Source organism: Lissotriton vulgaris, chromosome 1_1 (genome assembly GCF_964263255.1).
Source record: "Lissotriton vulgaris chromosome 1_1, aLisVul1.2, whole genome shotgun sequence".
In the NCBI taxonomy this organism is placed as follows: domain Eukaryota; kingdom Metazoa; phylum Chordata; class Amphibia; order Caudata; family Salamandridae; genus Lissotriton; species Lissotriton vulgaris.
In genome coordinates this window covers 2,084,974,126-2,084,998,054 of record NC_141685.1, presented here as the reverse complement: position 1 = coordinate 2,084,998,054, position 23,929 = coordinate 2,084,974,126, and the positions used below count along the sequence as shown (strand labels likewise).

General features: G+C 41.8%; 1 protein-coding gene across 13 annotated transcripts in view; it reads left to right on the top strand.

The window, feature by feature from the left end:
- The window catches only part of CALD1 (caldesmon 1), a 555,479-nt gene that overhangs the window by 341,591 nt on the left and 189,959 nt on the right, over positions 1-23,929 (top strand). The window lies entirely within an intron of this gene.

Genomic DNA, 23,929 nt, shown 5'->3' with positions numbered 1-23,929 from the left:
TTCGCCCGGTCTTAAATTCAAAGTTGTTAGTTGTGTCATGGATTTCAATGTAGCACGGCTTTTTTTAATGTGGAGACTATATTGTAATACAGTTATTTGTCGGGGTATTAAACATTTGAATGATTTAATTCCGTCCCATCTAGTTTTCTGGTGCCATGCCAGAATAGACCATCCATTTCAGGTTTTCTTTATTTGTATTCTGGTACCTATGGTTGTGTTTATCGGAACACGAACTCACAAGTGCCAGAATGGAAAGTAAAATGGGCTGAATGTTTTAGTTACTCATGCGGTAATCTCGAAACTTGAAACCTCTGGATAATAACTAGACTTTTCGAACTTTCATCTTTCTGTGGCCTCGCTTCCTGGTATAATCCGAAGTATGCTTGCCTCCCTTGTTTTATGTGAACACCACCCCTACTTGGGTGCTCTGCTAATGAGTACTGGCATACCTGTGTGGTGTGACACACTGAGCAGACCAGGATGCTGCAAACTAAAATCTTCCCTGACAAAATGTTCAAACCAGCCTCCCACTCTAGGGGGCCATGATTAAAATGGTATCATGGGAACATACTTGGTCATAGTAACCTATCCTCCTCGGGAAGCAGCCCTCAACCGTGTAACCCACCATGAAAATGCCAGAGTGGGAGACTGCCCAGTCCCACCTTGCTGGGTTGCCTCGAATGGCCTGACGGAATGACTCTCAAACTACCCTCCACACTATAAACATGAGTTGTATAGAAGTGAGGAAATTAGGCTTCATTTTTTTCTGTAGGTAAGCTTTACAGAATGTGAGATTCCCAACATAGTATCAGGAACACATTTAGATATAGTGATGCTACTAAGGATGAACGTGATCGCCTGTAGCGAAGCAACTCTCAAACTGTACGGGACCATCCCAAAAATCTTAGTGCGACTGACTGATATAGCGTTATCAAGGATTAGTTAATGGCTGGTTCACTCCAATTTGACACATTATGTCAATTGTGCCTTTTTAACCAGGTGTACTTTGGATGCTGGAATTTTTGGAATCATTCTTTCATTCACTTTTGGATAAAAGGTCAAAAACCGATAGTAACCCGATAATTGATTCAGTTTCGCTAGAAACACCATGTTCTGGTAATCAGCCTTACTTTTTTTTAGATTATTTTTGTTGGCGTGGTTTATGTGAACTACTACATCTAGAACGCAATAGGTTGGCATTGGAAATCTCAGGCCTAGAAAAGTGTGTTCGTGGTGGCATAGTCGTCTGGTAACGTTATGAAGGTGCCAAAAAAAGTCATGAGACCTCTTGGCAGCTATCTATTGAATATAATTCAGTTTTCAACCCGAAGTGTGCGTTCCAGGTACTTAAAGAAGAAGCTTTCAATTTCCTAACTTGATGGTGCTCTTTTTAGAAAAAGGAAAATTGACACGGGTTGATCAGCTTTCAAACTCGTAACATTTGGGTTACAGTGACTGTATTAAACCTCGACCTATATTTATGAGATAGCATATCTTCCCGTTGGCCCCATATTATGCACGACATCTTCAGCTAGTCCTGGCTTTTTGCTAGCACCACTTTGCGCCATGAGACTTGTAGATTTTTAGTTTTCTCAATTAAATCTACCCGCTTTCAAGTCCTATCTTGTCAAGTACGGTTGTTTAAAAACTAGATCTGGATGATGATCACCATCATGACATTGGTCAAAATGCAGTCTGTAGTCAAATCAGTCCACGAAAGAGAAATATAGTAAATTATATTAAAAAGCCCATTGGCCTTCCATCAGTTGGCTCACAATTCTAGATTACATGTTGATTTAGGAAAGCTCCAGAGAGTGTAGGCACATGTGCGTTTGGATAAACCAGTAAGCTCGGGATTGAAAACTGCATGCCAAGCAAGACTGAGTGTAGCTTGTTGAGCCCACTGTAAAGTTCATAGATCCAGTTCAGTTGATAATGGACTCGGTCCACAATTTACAGAGGATATGCAGCTAAGTAGATTGTACTGTAATAATATTTGGCAGTTCACACATTCAAACTGGTATTTTTGGAATGCTGTAGCCATCTGATGACCTTCCAGTGACTCAATACTAAAGTTCCATATATTATTTTTCTCTGTGTGCTGCAATGAAGGGGCTCTGCATTGCAGCAACGGCTACATGCGCTGACGATGTGTAACATCTCCATATGTAATCTATAGCAACCCATGTACAAAATAAAAGAGTGAGGTTTGTCACACAGGAGACTTATTTGAAAATGAACACAATAAACCATTCATGTTTGACACATTTATATTGCATGTAATCAGTTTTGAGGCACAAAATACATTTTTGAGCCAGCATACCCATGACAACATGGATTGTTTGTTCTAGTAGCACCTGCACCCAACAGATACAGCAATTACAACACTGAGATTTCCCCCTCTCCCCCAGCCCCTAATTTCAAGTGTCTTCATGTTGACCACCTTTTCCAGTATCAGTCAGCCTTTTCTGCCTCTTTGTTTCACTTGGATTGCCCATTAAACATGCTTTTCTATCAGCCAAATATCACTCCACTTAAAAGAAGTTGGGTGGGGCTTGGATAGAACCTAGTTGGCAAGGGGTCGCAAATCCTGTTCAGCCTGTACTTCTATTGGTCGGAAGTTCAGTTGTGTGGCTAGCACAGTACAAAACCCAGGGAAACAGTACTGATGCAATTTGTGCACAAAGCATCTGGGGGATTCAGCATCTAGAAATTAATAGAAGTAAATTCATTTCGATCCCTACACGAGCTCTCTCCAAAACACAAGTAGCATCATTAGAAATCCCTCAAATGGCTTTGACCCTAGACAAATGGCACCCAGCCATAGAGGCCGAGCCCTTGAAGTGCCTCCTACGTTGGAAAATGTATCAATCGCAGGACCATATTGACACTATGCATAGTTTAATGCAACAGGAAAATGTGATTAATCATAACAATACATGCTACTTACAAGTTCTGAGTGAGATTTTCAGTCCTCAATTGCAGTCAGTCTTTGACCTCATAATGGAGGAATCAACCCTAGTTGGTAGAAGATCAGGTGAGTCCTCAAACCCTCGCGTTTTGATATATTTTTATTGATTTTCTTTAAATAAGCTAGAACGTAAACATTTGGCTGGAGTCGTACACATCACAACAGAAAACAAGGTACCCCTATATAGTTTTAGGTCCAAGAGGAGGGGGGAAGTACTCAATACTGAAACAGAACCTCTTAACCGACCTATATTATTTTAGCTGTGGCCTCCAATGGCTTGTTGCCTAAACCAGTCCCCACCTACGATGTGACATGCAACAACTAATTTCGAAGATATGCATTTTTTTAATTTTTCTTTTTTTTCATATACATGTTTTTTGTTTTTTTAACAATATGAAAAATATATATCAAAATGCACTCCAATTACTTATTAATAAAACACATTATTTACAATTGCACATCATTGTTGGACAAGGAAGATTGTCCATTTATAAATGACCTTGTCCAGAATATGTTACATTTAATTTTTTGAGTTCAGATAATAAATATCAAATTCAAAGGTAACCCCACACTCGAACTACACACCTACATTATCTCCTATCACACCATCGCATTCATACTAAAGACAAAACCGTCCTGTAGGAGACCCTCAGAGAGTTTTTCTGTAAAACCTGTTGTCCAAGACTAGTTATTTGCAATTATACATTCGTATCCATTCAAATTATTCCTTTATGAGTGTCTTTGAGAGGGATCTCCATTCGTATGTTGCTGGTCTATGCACGTTTCGGTGGACCATCTACTGTGCTACTTTCATCAGGACCAAAAGTAGAGTCATGTAAATCTCACATGGGGTGGGCGCGGTGTTATCTAATCGTAATCACTGCAAAAATTATGCTGGGAATTCCGACAGCCTCTTATTCTTACGAGATGGGCGAGGCCTCGAGGACACACTCATGTTGTCACCATCCACCAGCCAACTGGTTTAGGCAACGAGCCATTGGAGGCCACAGCTAAAATAATATAAGTTGGTTAAGAGGTTCTGTTTCAGTATGGAGTGGTACACATTACATCAATCATATTACAACATACCTGACAAGCCATGTCAGCCGGCACATACAGGGACCATAAACCAGAGAGCAAAAGAGGTATAGAGGCACATTTCTATCGGACACCAAGTAAATTCCTCAAATGTTCTTAAGAGGTCTTAGTAGTTTAAGTTTCCCACCTGCGACATTCCCTGCCTGCTTCATTGTGGATGATTCACAACTTTTTTCACCTTTCTAAGTAGCGTCACGGACAATAATGGGATCTCTGGTGCATGCAGTGACTATTGTGCAGTTCTCTGCATGTATTTGTGCCAGCAATATCTTGTAGTGTCTTGATAGTAGAGCAGCTGTGGGATGCTGGAACATTTATGTGTGCTGAGAGAGAAATACATTGGCAATCGGGATATCTCCCAGTGCCCTTTGACCTGATTTGCATCCAGGTTGCTCCCCGGGTCAAGCTTTGGGCCCATCCATTGGAGCTGTGCCACTAGGTGGTATGTTTCGAAGTCAGGACACCAAGCCCCTCTTACTCAGAAGTATAACTTGGTTAAGGCCACTTTGTGCACAACTAAACTCCAGATCAAATCTATTAGAACATTATTCAGTTCCTTTAAGAAGTGGCTAATGAGAATGACTAGGATGGTAGAAAAAGAATATAACAGTACTGGGAGAAGTTTCATCTTTGCAGAAGCAATGCTACCTATTAGAGTGAGAGGTAGTTTCCCCATGAAACTCAAGGACCACTTTGATGACATTAGTATTCTTGTTAAATTCCCAACATCATCTTGTCACCTATAAACATTCACTCCTAAATGCTTAAATGAGTGCAGTCCTGCATTCAATCCAAAAGTGTCTTGGATGGGAGCGATTTGGTTGTCTCTATGCATCAGAGGAAAAATACCGGATTTGGATCTATTGAGCTTGAGCTCAGAGAGCGTGTCGTGCTATTCAAAATGAGACAAAAACATGGGTACGGATGTTAGGGGTATATAGCAGCGTGTCATCTGCGTATAATAATACTATATGCATGTGCTCTTACAATTTCCATTCCGGGCTGTGCCCGCCTGCCAAAAGGATCCATTGCTTATGTGGATAACAACAGGGAGAGAGACACCCCTATAGTGTACCCCTAATGAGTGGGAAATGAGCAGACTTTCCTCATCTTAACCCTTACTATGGGGTCTGTGCAAAGCAAGTAAATCCACAGCAGAATCTGCTTATCAAAGGCCATTTCCTTCAGTACATGGAACATATAGTTCCAGATTTGCGTCTAAAATGCCTTTTCTATGGTGATGGAAACCACTGCCTCATGCAAGTGGTCTGAGGGGAGTCCGTCCAACGAATCAATGTACAAAATGTGATTGCTGTGCTCCTACCCTTTTTAACACTATTACTTTACATGAACAAAACAATTGGATTAGGATATAGAACAAAAAAGAAGAAATCAACAATGAAAAGGTACCCATAACAATGTGTTAGAAAAATAGTGTAGAAAAGTAGTGATCGTGTTTGTGTTATTCATAAATGAATTCCTTGAACCACTGTGGCGGGTATAATATTTAATTGCCCCAGGTTCCAGGTAGTAGGGCTGCCCCTGTTTGTTGTAAACCCTAAAAGCCACTCTGGTCTGCATGTACCCAATAGGAAATAATTGCCAAGATCCTATTTGAAAGCGCATTGCCCAATATCTTTTTAACTCAGTAAATGATTGATAAACTGCGCCAGGGTGAACAATCTAATATGTCTCTCCAAGTTTTGATAACATGATATTGGCTCCTGAGTTGTGGTTGGCAAGTTGTCTCTCTCTCTCTCTCCTTGGTACATGTGCGTAAGCAGATAAGCCAACCAGTGTTTAAAGGCTTTATAAATGATGTCCCCAGACTTTCGTTGCCTAAGACCTTCCATGTTGTCTGCTGACCTACGGCCAAATGAAGTTGAGCCAGCAAGAGTGGGGCTTATAAACTTTCGACCTGATCAGTTGTGAGGCATGCTATTCCAGACACTCAAATGCATGCGTTCTGCATGGATGGGTCTGCTTCTGTGCATACATCATTGAGGTGTGTGTAGTAAGCAGTGAATACTTGATTGTTGGCTGAATGTGAGTGGAGGAGTTGGCCCTCTGGGTGTCAGATGATTTTAATCATATTACTCGAGGTCTCTGCCTGAGTCAGCCTTGCCAATAAATGGTCTTGCCTGTCCCTTCTGAATGTTTACAAGCCACATATGACCTGCAATCTAATTAAACCAGTCTTTGATCCAGTTCAGCATGAAGTTGCCCTTGTGTATCAGATCTGCGTTATCAGTCTCTGACCCTGGATTCTGAGTCTCGAGGGTACGTATTTCACCCTCTGTCCTATTGATTTGCACGTGCAGCACCGCATGAACCCTCCAACAATCTTCCGTGGTGATGGCCTTGATGTCACAATAATGCTCCACCTCATGTGCTATCATGCCCAGTACACAGTGTCTTCCAAAACTGCTGGTTACAATCATCAAGTGGGAAGTCAAGTGTCTATAGCTTCCTACTGTATCAATAAATGCAGGTGGTTGTGGTCTCAAAGGGTTCTAGTACTTAGCCCCATGTGCCATCTTCAAAAGGTGTGCAGTGGAGAAACTAATGTTTATCCTGATGTCTAAGAAGTAAAGAGTCATGAGTTTACTTTCTCCTATCTTCCTAATGCCCCAAGTCCATACCCAATCCACCAGCTGCTCTGCATACTTGCATGCGGGTGCTCCGTGGACCAGGGGATTAGACCTCTCTTGTCCATGCTCGAGTCTCCTGTCACTACTAGAGGCTCATATGAAATCTTGGCCAATGCCATGTTAAGGCTACCAAGGAACATTGCTGCACCACTATTAGGAGGATACACGACCAGTAGCTGGACCACCCTCCCATGTAATCTACCTCCCCTAACCCCGACATACACATACCTGCTATCTGGGTCAGCTATCGCCACCTCAACTGTGAAGGTACCCATGGGTGCACCCTCAGTAGAACTCTTCTGTCATATGCAGAGCAGGCGGAGGTAAATAGTTGAACCTTCCACATGCATGTCAGCCTGTTCCCTTCTAACTTGTTGAGGTACGCTTATTGAAGACCGCAAAATGTGCACCCTGCCCTTTTCAGGAATGGATGGACCAGATGCTTCTTTATGTCAGTCTTAAAGCATCTGACATTCTATGAGATTAGCGAGTACTTGCCTGCATTTCCCTTATGTGTGTGCATTGTTAAAAAGAAAGATATGTAATCTGGACTTGTACCTCACACTGATGTGCACCGTTACCACATTCAGTGGCCATGTCGTGCATACTGTTGTTGTGCAGATCAGTGTTCCAGTGTAATGTTGATTGTGTATGGTGCCAGTATCAGTGTGAGCCCCTTGCTGTGAAACAATCAGGAAGCGAAACAAAACCGACTCCAAGTCCCCTCCTTGGGCTAGGCATAGAAATGACTCCTGCCCAAAAAATGATGAATTGTTTAGCAAACGAGGGAGGTTGCATTGCACAAGGCATTAATGTCAATACTTGACAAATCAGCCAACCCCAGCAACGACCTTCATTGTGACGACTCTTATCCAACGTTTCCCCTTTCTTGCATCATAAGAGCGTGTGACTGAAAGTATGCCATCTTCAAACAGGAGTAGAACATGCAAGTGCACAGCAGTCCTACGTCATCAGTTCCCGGCTGGTGTGGGGAATTCTGCTCCCAACCGCGTGGGGCCAAGCGGATCTTCAGCCCTACCCCTCCCTTAGTTTTTCATATTGCAGGCCAGCCGCTGCATCAAGCCTCCAGGGTGGCGTAGTTCATGTGTGTTGCTGCCCCAGCAGGTCCCGCCACGACCATCAGTCTTCCATCACCTTCTGAGGGTCATGTGGTTTACATGTTATTGGCTTCCGGTGAATACAACTTTCTGCTGCCCCCAGGTCAAGCAGAAGCTGCCTTCTAGCATGGGGGGCTCATTTGCCAGACCCCAGATGTCTCTGTGGCCATGTATGAGGTGTTCAAATGATGTATGATTTGTGATTCTGGGGCCTTGAGGCTGGAGCCGCACTACTCTTTGCTAGCAATCTTTGCCATCCTAGCCAAGCCCCAGACCTCAGACTCTCTTAATCCCTATATCAATTCAAATTAAGGATTTCCAGGGAGTTGTTTCTTGGGAATGGGGAGGGTAGACCCAAACCTTCAGCTTCTTAAGCTGACTGAACACACAGTTCACTGATTGACTTCTCCATACATGTCTTGTCTGTGGGAGCAAGAAGGGAGATAAGATCATTTGGATGTTTGGCCATTGGCCCTCCTGGGTGCCAGATTTATTGAGGTCATCCTATGTCTTTTGTAGATGTTGCAGCTTGAATCTATAAAAAGGTGAAAGGAAGCTCTTTGCTCATGAAGAGAATTACCTGTGGCCCATTTGAAGCCACATAGTACCTTGCATGCCTCACCACTGACTAGTCACTACTGGAATAGCTAACCGCTAACAGCACTTCATCCCATTCATGTTTGAGGTGAAGCTATGCCTTTGTGAGGTAAGGGAGGAGGTACTCACTAACTTTCATGATGTCATCTTGTACATTCATGATGTTTTCTGGGACCATAGACAATTCATCTTTGTCCAATGGCACATGATGTAAAATGCATCATTGGCGCTTAAGTGATTTGATGCCATTTCCAGTAATGTCAGCAGTATGCTAATTGATGGTTGGAAAATTAAACAATCCTTTAACGTTTTGCTCACACAGGGATGGCAAGCCGGGGTTACTCATTCATCAAGAAAGCTTAGTAGTCAAAACTCTTCCAACCTCACTCAGTGTCCTCCCCCCATACATATTTTAGGCCCAGAGCCAGCGGCATTTGTATGAGCCATCTGCGTCTGTAGTCTACGCACTCCAACAATCACACTGGCAAAATGACCAACAAGATACAGGGCAGGCATGAATAGCTTATCACCCTCATGCGATATAAACATTTTGCATTGGTCAAAAGCAGACATATTTATTTTGCTTTTTATAAATAATGAGCTACAGAGCAGTGCTCTATTTTTTACATGGTAAAAAATGCGATAAATTGATCACAATTTCACTTTTTATTGTTAAACTCTACTTTGAAAGCTTTCCCAATTGTGAGTTAATAAATACTAAACTAAACCTCAAAACATTGCTTAGAAAGCATGAAAAAACGAATTACTTTAATTTAAATTTTATAAGTGTATAACATATTCGGCATGCTGAACAACAAATTGCAAAACGCGAATTCGCCATATTTCTGTTGCTTGTACATATCCTTCGATAACTACTGAAACCGGGCATTGGTCATGGCATTTAAAGGTGTACTGAGGTTCAACAATGTTCTGTGTACGTGATATATCTAACCCTGCCAAATTATAATTGTAGTAGTTGTGAATGCATTGCCATTGCAGGGCGAACATATGTCAACATGTATCTTTAAAGAGTATGTAGATTGATCCTATCTTCTAATTGTCAATACATTTTAAAAAGATGTACTTTTTTCAGAAATGTTAGCTTACCAATGACTAAACATTTCTCATCACATTAATGTTCTCACATTAGTTTACGTTTGGGAATTCATAAAGACTTGATGTAGTTCCCTTGATATGAAGTTGCCTTCTTTGGCTTTCACAAAGTATTTGATCAATAAATAGAAAGGTCCTCTGCTGCCTTAGGGTGGCTGGCCATTTATTCTCAAACACAGCTTGGCCAGGTTGAATTCGAAGCTCACCTCTGTGCATAAAGACAGTTCTTGTGCTAGCCTTTAACACCGTCCACCTCCCAGTTATCCTTTTGGGGTCCTTATAGCTGGCTATTAAGTTTAAAGCAATATTATTCTTGAACCACGTTTTTCTGTTATTCTTTCTGTTGTCCTATAAACCGTCTGCTATTATTTGCGTTGATCAGGATGCAGCCCCTTATAAATTACCTGTAGTTTAATTCACTAATAACATATACGATGCCGAACAAGGATATACCATGGAAACTAAGTTTGTGATGAATCTCACTAACACAGATCCTCCATAACACTAATGCTCAGCTATCTTCAAGTGCTCGCTCCTACACAGGACCTAGAGTGGTGTTGTTACCATTGCAAGCAGTGTGAACCTTGCCTGATTGATATTCAATATTGTATACAAAGAGCAAACCCTAAAGAACAAAATTAGTATTAAAAGATGTTCCTGTCCCTTGCACAGTTTTTAGTTGGATCTTGATCTGTGGAAAGTGACTGTGAAAGATCACCCCAGCCATCTAAAGTTGTCAGTTTTTTAAACGCCACTTTGTTTCCCTGGACCGTACCAATATATCCTGAATATTTAGGGATAATCCAATGACTCTGGATTCTCCTCCATTTATTCACAATCTTAACTAATGAGGGTTCTCCATACCTAGAAATCAGGCGCCAAGCTCGAACACTCAACCCCATCCGTGGAGAAGTGTGGCTCAATGGTTAGAGCCGCAGACCCTGATGCAGAGGTCTAGCCCGGGACCAGGGTTCAATTTCCTGCCTCGGCGGGTCTTGGGCTCAAAAATTTCACGGACCTGATAATTCTCGCCTCGGTGCCTATTCCAATCATGGAGTCCCACTCTGCAACTCTGGGCAATAGCTTGCTTAATCTCCACAACGGCCCCCACAACACTAAGGATGCCTGGCCTCCACCTTGGGTGTGCCCAGGAGTGGACGCCTCACAGGGAAAGCCAGGACGGGTTCCACAGCGGTATTCGTACAAGCGCCTTGAGACCCTTGCGGGTGAGTAGTGCGCTATACAAGTATCAATTTACATTTTACATTTACATCTCCTGAATGACGCTTTCAACAAAGGCCTATTTTATTTTTAAACAGTCCCCTTATAAAGAACATTATTTAGTGTCTACTCCGTCATTAAATAGAGGCCCATCTCTGCTTCTGGGACAGAGGGAAAGATGTAATGACAGTGACAAGACAGGCCAGAACTCAGAGTAATATATGTAATTAATGGAAATCAGCGCCTTGAGACCCTCAAGGGTGAGCAGCTGCGCTTTACCAACCCATGATTGATTGATTGATTGATCAGTCACACCATTGCAACTTCATCGCCCTCAATCTTCTCAAATGATGATTTGACCAGCAGCAGAAAACCTCTGCTGGGCACCTTTTACAGAAAGAAAACATATTTTAATGTCCAAAATAAATGTATACTTGTCTACTTGCATTAAAACGCAATAGAACAACATGAGATATACACACCGGGCAATGCTCATGTAACATACCAGAGAATCTGAAACCTGCAGTTGTGTATTTTTTGCATCTTACAATAATTCGACCTACAGGCGAACTATGCTTTAGGATACATTGCAGCTATTTTTCCCAGTTGTCCCAGATTGCATTAAAAAAAATGACCAAATAGGAAAATATCCTAAGAGCATTGACCCCCCGTTCTGTTATTCTATTAGAACTCTTGAAGTGAATGTGTGTTCATTTCTGTGGGCTCATGCACTCTCTCTCAGTGTTTGATGTCCTGCAGAGGGTTCACGAGAAAATAAAAGCACAATCCTTCAGGAATATTCAGGGTCACTTTTCATGCACAGGTGTAAATACCTGTGGAGTGAAAGTAGCAACATTTACCCAATGACGTTTGGGCACACGTTCGTGGAAAGGTATGCCTTCTCTGATGACATAGTATTGATTGTGCCTCTGTCTCAAAGTCCACCTGATAAGACTTTTGAAGTCCCAAAAGACAACCCGCCAGCTTATTGGCTAACCCTTTGTGTCAGTAACTCCACTCTGTCATGGTTGAAAACTCGGCAGGTATGGCGAGCTGTCTCCAGCGCAGTTTAACATCTGGGGATGACAAATATATATTGACATCTGCATGCTGTCTTACATGACTGTGGAATGCAAATCAGGATAGTGTTTAATAACAACATGATGTCATACCTGTATAGAAAGTGTGGGAGCACAGGTTAAATCTGCGACCCATGTTAAGGGTCCAGGGGAACCCCTATGACTCCTGAGTTTGCAGTCTATGAAGCGCATTGCTCCTTGCGGTGTGTGTGTTTGGGGGTACTGACCTGGCACCTATGTCCACCAGGGATATTGACACTTGTTCTGTGTGAAAAACCTAGTTTAATTTATGTAACACTTCTAAGATCAATGCTTTCTGCAAGCTTATGCTACATGTTTGTATATTACCTGGCTGGTGATTTCATTTCAGACACAAACATTTTCTTTCATGTTTCTTTCGCCTCTTGAGTCCTTGTATGTTGATTTAACTTCTCGAGCACTGCATACCTGTAAATAATTTGCAGCTGGAGGTTTTCTTTACTTGGCATGAAAGGAAAGATGAACTCCATGAAATCCACTTTTATAGAACCCTTTATGTGTTCTTCAGATGGCAAAGCATGACCTACAGTAGGAAATGACTGTGCAGCATATTGTACAGAGTTATTGCAGTTTCTGTGTTGAAGAGATATCCGTGGCATATTCATGATTTGTTTCTGTTCCGAAGACAGCTATTTCCCAGGATGCTTGTTTCCGGTCCAGGGAAGACATGGCTGGGCAGTTCGGGCTGGACTGTTCCCATGAGGCACAGGGTCAGACTGATTTGCATATGGCCATGTCTGAACTGGGGTGGCTGAGGTGAGCTAAAGAATGGTGATGGATTAAACCCAGATCAGTTGACTGGGGGTGAGTGTTTGATTTGCTCAAACGCTCCGTCCATCATCCTCTTTTATATAACATTGTAATAAAGCGGGTGGAGCACCAACTATGCAGCGATGATTCTGACACCAATATGACGGCGGTTACAAGTCCTTCAAGCTCGTAATCAGGTCCATAGGTCCTCTTCAGTTTGGCTTTAGATTAGTTCATAGTAAATAAACTAGCCTCCTCAAAATATTTGATTATTGCCTCCAACTCTGTACTAAAAAAACACACAATTTCAAGCATTATCTTAGTTATCTTCAGTAGCTGATCAACAGTTCATGACATACTGACTACAATTCCCTATCAGTGTAGTGGTTTTGATGATGCTTTACTAAATTCCAATGGGAATCGAACTGCTGGTGCAATACATCTCTCCTATTGGAAGCCTTGATGGTGGGTATTTAACAATTGTAGCAGGAAATCTGAGCTAATTTGCTACTAGATTTCTCAGAGCTGCTTTCACTTCCATGCAGTATCTCTGGTACTTTTTTATTTGCACATTTTATAGTGTTGCCAGTATCTATCAGGGGTCTTGTAGCACTGACCAGGGCAGGAAGACAAGGTGAGGATGAGAGTCTCACAGCAAGAAATAGCAGTTAATTAGGAGGGTTCTAGCTCGTAAGCTGAACGCAAGAGGTAGATTTTAAAAATCATTCTTATGCATTCCAAAGTTGGTCTTAATACCCTATTATATTGGGTGAGAGTTTACATGAGGTTATTCTGGGAGTGAGAAGACCACCAAACACCATATTTGTGTCAAAGCTATTGAGGAAAGTCTGTTCTGGACAGCTCGTTTCAAGGGATCAGTCAGTTGATCTGCAAGGTCTGAGGTTTTCCTCAGTTGGTCAAATAAATGATGTTGGCGTATATTCACCGAAACTCTTACAGAGTATCCACTGCCACTTTCTTCTAATGATCAGTTTCCCTGTCCACTACTCAGCTTGTCACAAGTCTGTAATATCACGGTATTAACAAACAGTATCCCACAAAGTTCAAATCGAGGCCTGATATGTAAAGCTGATCTTTCAGGGTGGCTGCCCGCATGATGTGTTAAATAATGTGATGTCTGTACGCCATAAGATATTGCTAGAAAGATGAGCTTGACGTGTAGGGTGGGCGTAAACACATCTATGGCCTGATTTGTACTCCAACCACTTCCATAATGAAACACAATGCAATACTTGACCAGGGGCGGCTCTAGGCTCATGGTGGCCCTGGGCAGGGAGCGTAGGTAGGGGGACCCGGAAAAGGGGGTCCGGGTGGAGCGGAGCGCGGAGGCCAGTGAATAGGGGGGGGGGAACGGGGTTATGGTCAGGGTGTTTGGAAGTGGAAAAGAGCCGGAGGCGGCCAAATCCCTGCCAGGGGCCCCCACGCAAATATGTATCCATCCTCAGAGGATTATTATATTAAGGATATATACTGGTGTGGTGGCCACTGGGATTTGGTGGCCCTGTGCAGGTGCACAGCTTGCACATGCCTAAGGCCGCCCCTGACTTGACCTACTTGCCGGTGCAATATATGGTGATCCTCCTTTACGCAGCCACTAAGGGTAGACGGCAGGACTGCTGCCCTGTACCTGCTCACCCCAAGGACTTGAACTAAGCAATCTCGCCATTGAAATATTTACAATAATCTTGTGAGGTGCAGCTTCATGATGTACTTGTGCTGAAGAACTCATCGTGCTTTAAATTAGTCTTCAGTAGAAAGTAAGCTGTGACCCCCATAGAAACCAATGGTGACAATACGCCTCTCCATTGGAAGTATCTGTGGCCAGCAGCTGCATTCAGTGGAACGCGACTTAGCTTCAAAATACGCACAAGCCGAGAACGCAGAGCACTGTTCTCTGTTGGAACTTCACTACATTGCAGGTGTTTTCAGTGACACAAAGAAGAGAAATACATGATTGAACGTCCCTGAGGTTAGAGATATTTTGACAGTCGTAAAGCTAATCAACATTTTTCAATCTCAGCTAGTCATTCGAGGCTTGAGACCGGCCAATAGGCTATTAAGGCTACTCCATTAGCATTGGGCTTTTTCCACAGTGGGATAATGACGTAATCAAAAGGATGCTGGGAACTTTTCAGGATGTTGCGGAGGCCATTATTAATGCGTCACTGCTCACTAGGCTTCTCTTTGTAGGGTATTGCATCTCTTATGTTTTGTACTTAACGCCACACATGTAAAGAAAAGGTGACACAATGTTGGACATTATCTCACGCGAAATGTTGTAAATCAACTTGATCGTTTATAATCACGTGGGCCTTATAACATTTTTTTGTGAACGTGAATATCAAGTGATTTCTCTCTCTACATTTTGCACCCATCGTTCTCCTCCGTGATGTGACTTGAAAGCTAATGAACATAAGAAGGACAAACCAGCAAGCAGTCTAATAAAAGTTCAGTAAAAATCAGTTGTGCTCAGAAGCACTTGTCCTAAATGTTGTGCTCTTGAATGAATCACGTGATGTTGCTAAAGTTAAGTTAGGAAGGGTGCCAAAGTGTGCACAGAGATAGGGCCTAAACAGGACTGGGGGAGGACAAGACGAGGGAGGCTGGGGCAGCAACTAAGGAAAGGAGGTAATTAAATAGAGACTGGTCCACAACCTTGATGGTTTTCTAAGATTATGATGCATTCTCCAGCACGCGGCATGGCCCACATCTCTCCAAATAAATGTAATACGTGAAACCAATGCCACGGTCTGCACACCTTTTAGTACGCTCTTTTCGTCCATGCTGATCACTTTTTCAAACAACTGTTTGTACTGACTCTGCCAGAGAGATTTTTGGGTAAGGTGGATTAATGTATAGGTTAGTATCTATGCAGCCAGAAAACTGTGCTGCATAAACTAGGTTCATTTTCTACCTCATAACTATTGTAAGAAGGTGAGCTATTGACTTGATCTGGTCTGCTTACCTTATTTGTGAAAACGTTGGCACTTCGAAATGTACTGAATACCGGTATTAAGCCATGTATAAAAAAAATGCACCATTCTCTTCAACAGGAAGCGCCTAAAGCTCTTTCCGTTTATTGCATTGCACAATCCGGCTGACTGCCGCCTTTTTTCTGTTTTCATTGAAAATATAAAAGGAAATAATTTTTTTCTTATTAATGGTTTTTTTGGCACATTGAATAGTCGACTCACACATGATAAGAATGTAGTTGATTCAGTGACTGCTTCAGGGAGTGCAAGTGTCTGCATCAGAGCATGGCCAGGAAAACTGCTCTTCCATCATAATTCGACGAAGTAATTTTCTTTGTGAAATATCTCACCACGATTTCCTTTTAAAATGTTATATCGATATGCAAAGAATAAATACTCAGTTTCCATGAAAAATGTCACTGACTTACCTGGGGCATAGATCTCCATGCACGAATACTGGTTACCAAATTGTAGTTGCTTGGTGTCAAAATTATATCTGAGATAAAGTTCATACTTTTATTTTGAATATGACATACTATATACAATTTAACTTGCATTTTAATGGTTTGTGCTGTGAATAGAAGGGAGGAGAAAATGTGGCATTTTAAATGCTCTTTGAGGTACAGTCGACACATAAGATAAAGAGAAGCTTAAAACATGCATTGGCAAAGTCAATAGGTCTCTTCTATGCAAGACCCAATGGCTTTGCCAATGTGTTTTAGCCATGCTGTTCACCAACGTGGCTGCTGTTCATCATGGCTAAAAGTTAGTGTCGTAAAAGAGAGTAGCCTGGAGTGCCATAGAGTGCATTGGTGGAGAGTGAAGTGGTAGAGAGTGGAGTGTATTGGACAGCCATAGAGTGGAGTCGCATACAGTAGGCATACAGTGGAGTAGTAGAGAGCACTGGCGTAGAGTGTTGCAGAGTATAATGGCATAGAATTCAGCGGCATACAATGCAGCCTCACAGAAAGCAGCATTATACCTTAGAATGAATGAATGAAAATGAATGAAAATGTATTTCTATAGCGCCTAACTACCCGAAGGCCTCGTAGCGCAGAGTGAAATGACAAGCAGAGTAGGGTTAGTCCGCAGTGCAAGGCGAGCGTTCCAAACTGATGGGTTTTTAAATGTTTACGAAAGGCCAATAGATTGTTAGAGTATTGCATAGTATAGTGCAGAGGCGTAGAGTGGAGTGGTGCTGAGTGAAGGGGTGCAAAATAGTGTGGCATAAAGTACAGTAGCGAAGAGTGCAGTGGTGAAGAATAGACTACAGTTGCACAGAGTCTAGTGACGTAGAGTGATGTTCAGTAGAGTGGGGTAGAGAGGTGAAAAGTGGAATATAGTGCCATGGAGTGCAGTGGAGTGCTGCAGAGTGCAGTGGCATAGAGTGGAGTGATCCAGAGGGGGGTGCAGCAGTGTAGAGTGTCATAGAATGGATTACTATAGAGTGCATTGGCATGAAGTGCAGTCACGTAGAGTGGTGTTGAGAAGAACGGTGTAGAGTAAAGTAGCATTGAGTATAGTGGTGCAGAGCAGAGTGCAGTGGCATAGACTAATGTGGTGTAGAGTACTGAAGAGTACAGTGGCATGGAGCAGCATAGGGGAGAGTGGACTGCTGTTGAATGCATTGACGTGAAATGCTGCAAAATGTATTGATGTAGAGTGCAGTGACATAGAATTCAGTAGCATACAATGCATCGTCATAGAATGAGTGGTGCACAGAGAGTGCCGTGGCATAGAGTGGTGTAGAGTGGAGAGGTATAGAGTGCAGTGGCGTAGAGTAGAGTGATGCGGAGTGCAGTGGCATTGAAGGCAGTGATGCAGAGCAGAGTGTCATTGAATACATTGGCATAGAGTGCAGTAGTGCAGAGTAGAGTGAAGTCCAGTGGCGAGGAGTGCAGTGTTGTAGAATAGAGTGTCGAAGAGTTCAGTGGTATAGATTGCAGTTTGTGTAGAGTAGCATAGAGAGCATTGGCGTAGAGTGCAGTGGCATAGAGTGTAGTGAAGTAGAGTGTAGTGACGTAGAGTGCAGTTGTGTAGAGTACATTGACTTAGAGTTCAGTGGCGTAAAGTGCAGTGGCTTAGAGTGAAGTGGCGCAGAGAGGAGTAAAGTGGTGTAGAGTGCCTTGGCATTGAGTAGATTTTTCACAACAGAGTAACATGACGGAGGGTGGAGTGGTGCAGGGTAGAGCCCAGTGATGTAGAGTAGAGCACTGTGGAGTGGAATGGCGTAAAGTGGTGTAGGGTGCAGTGGTGAGGAGTAGATTAGAGTGCAGTGGTGCAGAGTAGATTAGAGTGGTGCAGAGTAGATTAGAGTGTTTTAGCTTAGAGTGCAGTGGCATAGAGTGCAGATTTGCAGAGTTGTGTAGAGTAGAGTGGAGGTGTACATAGCAGGTTCGAGTGGCCTAGACTGGAGTGGTGTAGGGTGCAGTGGTAAAGAGTGCAGTGGTGTAGAGTAGAGTGGCTTAGAGTGCACTGGCATAGAGTGGAGTGGTGCAGAGTGGAGTAGAGTGCAGTGGAACAGAGTGCAGTGATGTGCGGTGGTGCAGAGTAAAGTGCAGTGGTGCTGAGTAGAGTGAGTGGTGCAGTGACTTGGAGTGGTGCAGAGTAGAGTGGAGTGGCATAGAGTGGAGTATGCATGGCATGGTAGCCCACAGACATTACAGACAACACATTTTCTATCGTAATGACCATTACATTTTCACAGACATACAGTTTTACTAATACAACTATATAATGCGCAAAGGGATTGTGTGGAAATGGCATCACCTAGTATAATGATTTGTTTTGATGATATTAGAGTATTTTTTCCACTACACTTCAAAATTAACAGAAAATGTGCTTCATTTGTTTTCCTAATTCTGATATAGTCTTAAATACGTGCACAGATCATTTAAATGTTGTTTTATGCTAGAAAAAACACATTGTCTCACTCCAGCATCCTGCAAGATTTTCTCATAAATCCTCTCACTTTGAAGATACAGAATGAATAGTAAACAGGCCTGACATTTGGCCACCTTAGTCTTTGAATGCAAATCCAATGTGACAAGATAACAGCAAGATTTACAGGGCTCTTCACAGAAAGGAAGACCAAAGGGGAGTTGATGTGAAAAGTCTTTGCTTCTTGAGAGGGCCGAACTCATCCTGGAAATAGCAAGGCAGTAAATGTGAGTTACAAACCACACAACCAATGGAAGCTGTCTGAATGTCCCCAATTCCCAAACCAGACAAGGCTTCAACTTAAAAACACAGCACACATTCATGAAATTCAATGTATTATCATGCCAATGCCCTACACTTTTACGTGAAGGCGTGCACGTCTTTATCTATTAAAGGCTGTTTAGTCATTTAACTATAGAAGGTAACTATTTATGTTTAGAAGTATCTTGACAAAGTTCTCTATCATCATTACTAATGTGTAAGGGAAATTTGTTTCCCACATCGTCAGAATAATTGAGGTTTTTGTGTATATACCTTAGAAGCCATTTAGTTAGCAGACCTGTGTTTTACAAGAAAGGTACACCTGAGTAAATCATGCCAGTCCTGTCCCAGAAAAGTGGTCTGGGTTGAACTGTTATTCCATTTCCCCTCTCCATGAGATAATTCACAGCTCCTAGTCAAGGAGGGGAGGGGATTGCTGATGTCTGAGAAAATCTAGTGAGAACGTGGCAATGGAAGGGAAGGTTAGAGGCCTTATTAAATTTAGAGGTGTAGGGCTTTCTGAAGGAGAGTGGGACATAAACTTGGAACTAGGCAAGGGGTTCCAGTGGGTTAGTAAGACTCATGTCTTTTGGCAGCGAACAACTGATATTCTCACTGCAGTTATCTCCAGAGATGTACTACTAGAGTTAATCACAACTACTCATAGCAAACACTTTTCATATTAGGGTCTTAACGTTTTCATGTTGAAGTAGAGAAGAATGTGAGGATGTTTAGAAGTAGGAAATAGAGTGAAATGTAGGAAAATTGGAGAGAATGGGATATTAAGGTGAAATGGCTGAATCATTTTGCTACTAGATACATTCGACATATATTCCAGCATCTGAAAAAACACTGATAGAAATGATGGATTCTGGACACTAGGGAACACTTGAAGAACAAAATGAACATTAAGCGACTTAGGACACGCGACTACGATGCTCACTCCAGTACTTACAGATGGGAGTCCCAAGAAACTGGAGCAAAATGAAAGAAATATGTAAACATGAAAGAAAGACAATGAAAACTCAAACAAATTTAAAGTATTGCAAAATGTTAAATCTTTTCTTAAATCCAATTGGGCATATGCCATAAAGGGTGGTAATCACTTTTATCTGAATGAGGCAAAAAGTCCTCAGTAATGGAACCTCCCATCAACACAATCCAACCAATGTCCTCACCAATAGTCAAGCAGATGAGGTCAGATATCATGGCGACAGTCCCCCTTTATTCCAGCAGATTCAAAGACCAGTCCAGTATGACATTGCTGATGGAGGAAGAGGATATCCGTTTTTGCTTGATTAGTCTTGAGCACTGTGTGCAGAGATCACCAGCAGATTTCCATTACACCGTACAGCATGTGTGGAGCAAAGGGGGCGGTAGGGCGGGCAGGGAGCAGGGGGGACTACGGCAGAGTTCACTCAGAAGTCCTTTGCCCCTGGAGTGGTGACAACTGAGGATCCCCCTCCTTTGCTTGGCACTCCTAGCCGTTATCTGCTTGGCAGAGACATTTCCATATAGTGACTGGAAAAACAATCTGCGGAGTCCTTTTCGAAACCTGCCATTTTCTAATCCCTTGCTAAATGGACATTGAACCTCGGATGAGTGAAAATACCGTCCACCCATATGTACATTGTTTTAACGTAATATGGCTCTTTGTTGTGGTGATACACTTTTAGTGACATGATACTAGTCTTCTAATGCTGAATGTTTAATTGGATGCTAAAGCAATATTTAGACTGTTATTGTAGACAGTCACCGAAAGATTTCCTGGTGTTAACTATAGAGGCAAGGCCGAAAGATGCAGCCCGCATTAGCTGAAAAGCAACTATGTCATGGTCTTCCTGAAGGCAAGATGGCTTGAGCAAAGCTGAAGCTCTTTAGAAAGTTTATTCCAGAGGGTAGGGGCACAAACTGTGTAAGAGCAGCAAGCAACCTATAAGGGACGTACTGTACTTGGGGATTCTTAGAAGCATTAGATTAGAAGATCCAAGTTCTTTTGGGTGGTATTTCTGCAGGCGATTGGATATAAATACCGGTGTATTACCATATTAGGCAGTGTAAGCACTACAGAGAGTTTTACACAATGTTTGAACCCCTAAAGGTGGTGACATACTACTCATGCCAATCTGATCAGTTTTATGGGACTTGGAGGTAGGTTACAGCCTAAAGGGTTCTTGCACAACGCATTTTTGGGAGCTGCATAAAGGATGAGTTGTTGGCTGCTGACATGCTGTAGTCAGGAACAACATCCCCAGGCAGATACAGTGTTCTTTCTACCTATTTGTTTTAGAAATGAGACATACCTATGAAGCTACTATTAAATGGATTGAACTGAAATGTTCAATTATGTGCTCAGTTTTACAACACAATATAAGTGAGCATTCTTGGAAACTTACAACACAGTTGCGTAAATAAGGATATGCTAATTGGGATGATAAATCACATTTTGAGTCGTCAAAATGTTTTCACCAACCCACGATAAGATGCTGTAGAAGGCAATTACTGATACCTATTGTTGGACACACAAACTTGATGAAGTAAATTAGCTTAGAAAGGTTGACAGAGCTCATATATTATACATATATTTAGCTTGTGTCGTTGGTTGAATGGCGACCTAGCTCTACTTACAGCATATCCACTGAATACGTAGCAGCACTGTATGGCTCCCATCAATTAAAATATTGATAGCTTTGTTTTGTACATGTAATGTTCTGTATGCCAGGCATATTAAGAAACTGAATATGGATACCTAAAATACAATATTATATTCTTGAATTCTTTACATCACGTATGCTTTGCTTAGATTGCCAGTTGGCATTAACTTGTAGATTGATATCTGAGCGATGTTCAGTCACATATGAGCTAACGTTATCAACCTGATTTCTTAACTTCCATGAGAAGACAGTACTCCAATAAGAGGAATTTCCACATTCCTTTTTATATTATTCTGTTTTTATTTGTATATTTCAGTACTCCAGTATATTGTACTGTGGAGGCCACTCGGATCTTCTGGGGACGGACCAAATATGTAGAAAACAAGTTAAATATGAACAGACAGCTTGATTTAGATATTGACGGATGGGTTACTCCATCACAACTGTGACAGATGCCCTGTAAGCTGAAACATGAATTCCATTATATCCTATGGGATTTTTATTTCTGCAGATAGATATCCGTTACTGTTGTGATGGAGTAACCCGTCCGTCAAGATCTAAATCAGGATCAAAGTCTTTTGCATGTATCCCTTCATGTGTGACCACTTTTAAAGAGTCCCTCAACTTCTAACTTATGGTGCACAACATAATGTAATTGCAGTTTTTTTTTAAAGTATCTTTATTAGATTTTATAACAAAAAAGACAAGACGATACAACACATAATGCGACACCCGTACCCCCCCGGTCGGTCAGGTCATCTAAGGAAAAATAAGCAATAAAGCATATATATAATAAAGGTTAAAAAAAAAAGTAAACTAATGAATTAATAGATAATCATTCAAAGATAGATGAGGATAAGGTTACAGAGATACAGATATACAGGTGACAGTTAAATCATTACAACCAAGATTGCTACTATATATGTCATTAAGATTGAGACCATTCTATTAATGGTGACCAGATTTTAAATCCTTTTATCCGACGCTTCCTGCCTTTCGTTTTATATATTGCAATTTCTAGGTTAAAGATTGCTAAGAGACTTGAAAACCACTGTTGATATGAGGGGGCCATGGGATCTAGCCAGGCTGATGCTATGCAAATTCTTAATACGGTCATCGAGATAAAAATCAATTCATGACCGACGTTCTGGTTGGTGATATTTGTTACGCCTAGGACAACTGCTTCATCAGATAAGGTAACCACTATTTTCAGGATCAATGAGAGGAAATGTTCAGTTCTTGACTTAAGAGGAATTAAATAAGGACAGGAGGAAAAAATGTATACACAATCCGCATATTGTAAATTACATCGAAAGCAGCATGTACCTCTCCCACTGCCCCATTTTGAAATTCTGTCCGGAGTGTAATACATAAAGAAGCAAATTTTATAAAATTGTGTTTGTAGTTTAGTTGACATAAGAACCGATTGCGATAGCCCATATGCATAATCAAATTCTTCTGTGGAGATAGTCATTTTACTTTGCCATTTCTGAGTGATTTTCTGTAAGTCATCCGTGAAATACATCAATAATAAATGGTATAACCCCCCTATCCTGAATTTTTCCTGAAAGTGGCTTAGAATGTCGGCTATGGCGTTTTTATTCAATATGCCCTCTCCCCCTGTACGTCGTGACAGAAAGTCTCTTATTTGGAGATATTTGAAAAAGTCTCTCCATTCCAAATGATACTTATCTTTCAAGGATTCAAAAGAATATAGCCCCTCTGAGGAAAAAAAGCATCCTATATAAGTAATTCCAGCTGTGTTCCGCCTATTGATGCAAGGATCTTTAAATATTTCTGGTAGGGAGGGATTATTTAGAATAGGTGTGCAAAAAGTTAAACATCCCAAGCCTACCATTTTCCTTTTAGATTTCCAAACCTTGAAAGCTCCTATGATTGTTTTTAATCTCACTTTTTTGTGGTAGCTATCGAAGAGATATCTCCAAAGATAGCCAGTGCTTTTATCGCCCTGTATTATTTGGTGGATTGAAGGGGCGTCATTATCCACCACTGTCCCTATCCATCAAGATGAAAGAGCTCATGATTATGTAGCAAAACTGTTGCCCAGTAGTATACCCTAAGATTCGGAAGGGCTAATCCTCCTCTTTCTTTGGGGAGCGTCAGCAGTATGTATGCGCGGCAGGGCTGTGTGTACGACCAGATAAAGTTTGTGAAGATACGCTCCATTGTTTTAAACCACTGGTCTGAAATTTCCAGATTAATGGCTCTAAATATGTACAGGAGTTTTGGAAAATAAACCATTTTTAATGCGTACACCCGTCCGATCAGACAGAGATGTAAATTATTGATACGGCGGAGATCTTTTTGTATTTTATTTAGTGAGGGTTTCAAGTTCAAGTCAACGAGGTATCCTAATTCAGATGTAATGGTGACCCCTAGATAAGTAGCTGATTCTGTTATTCATGGATCTGCCATATCACATT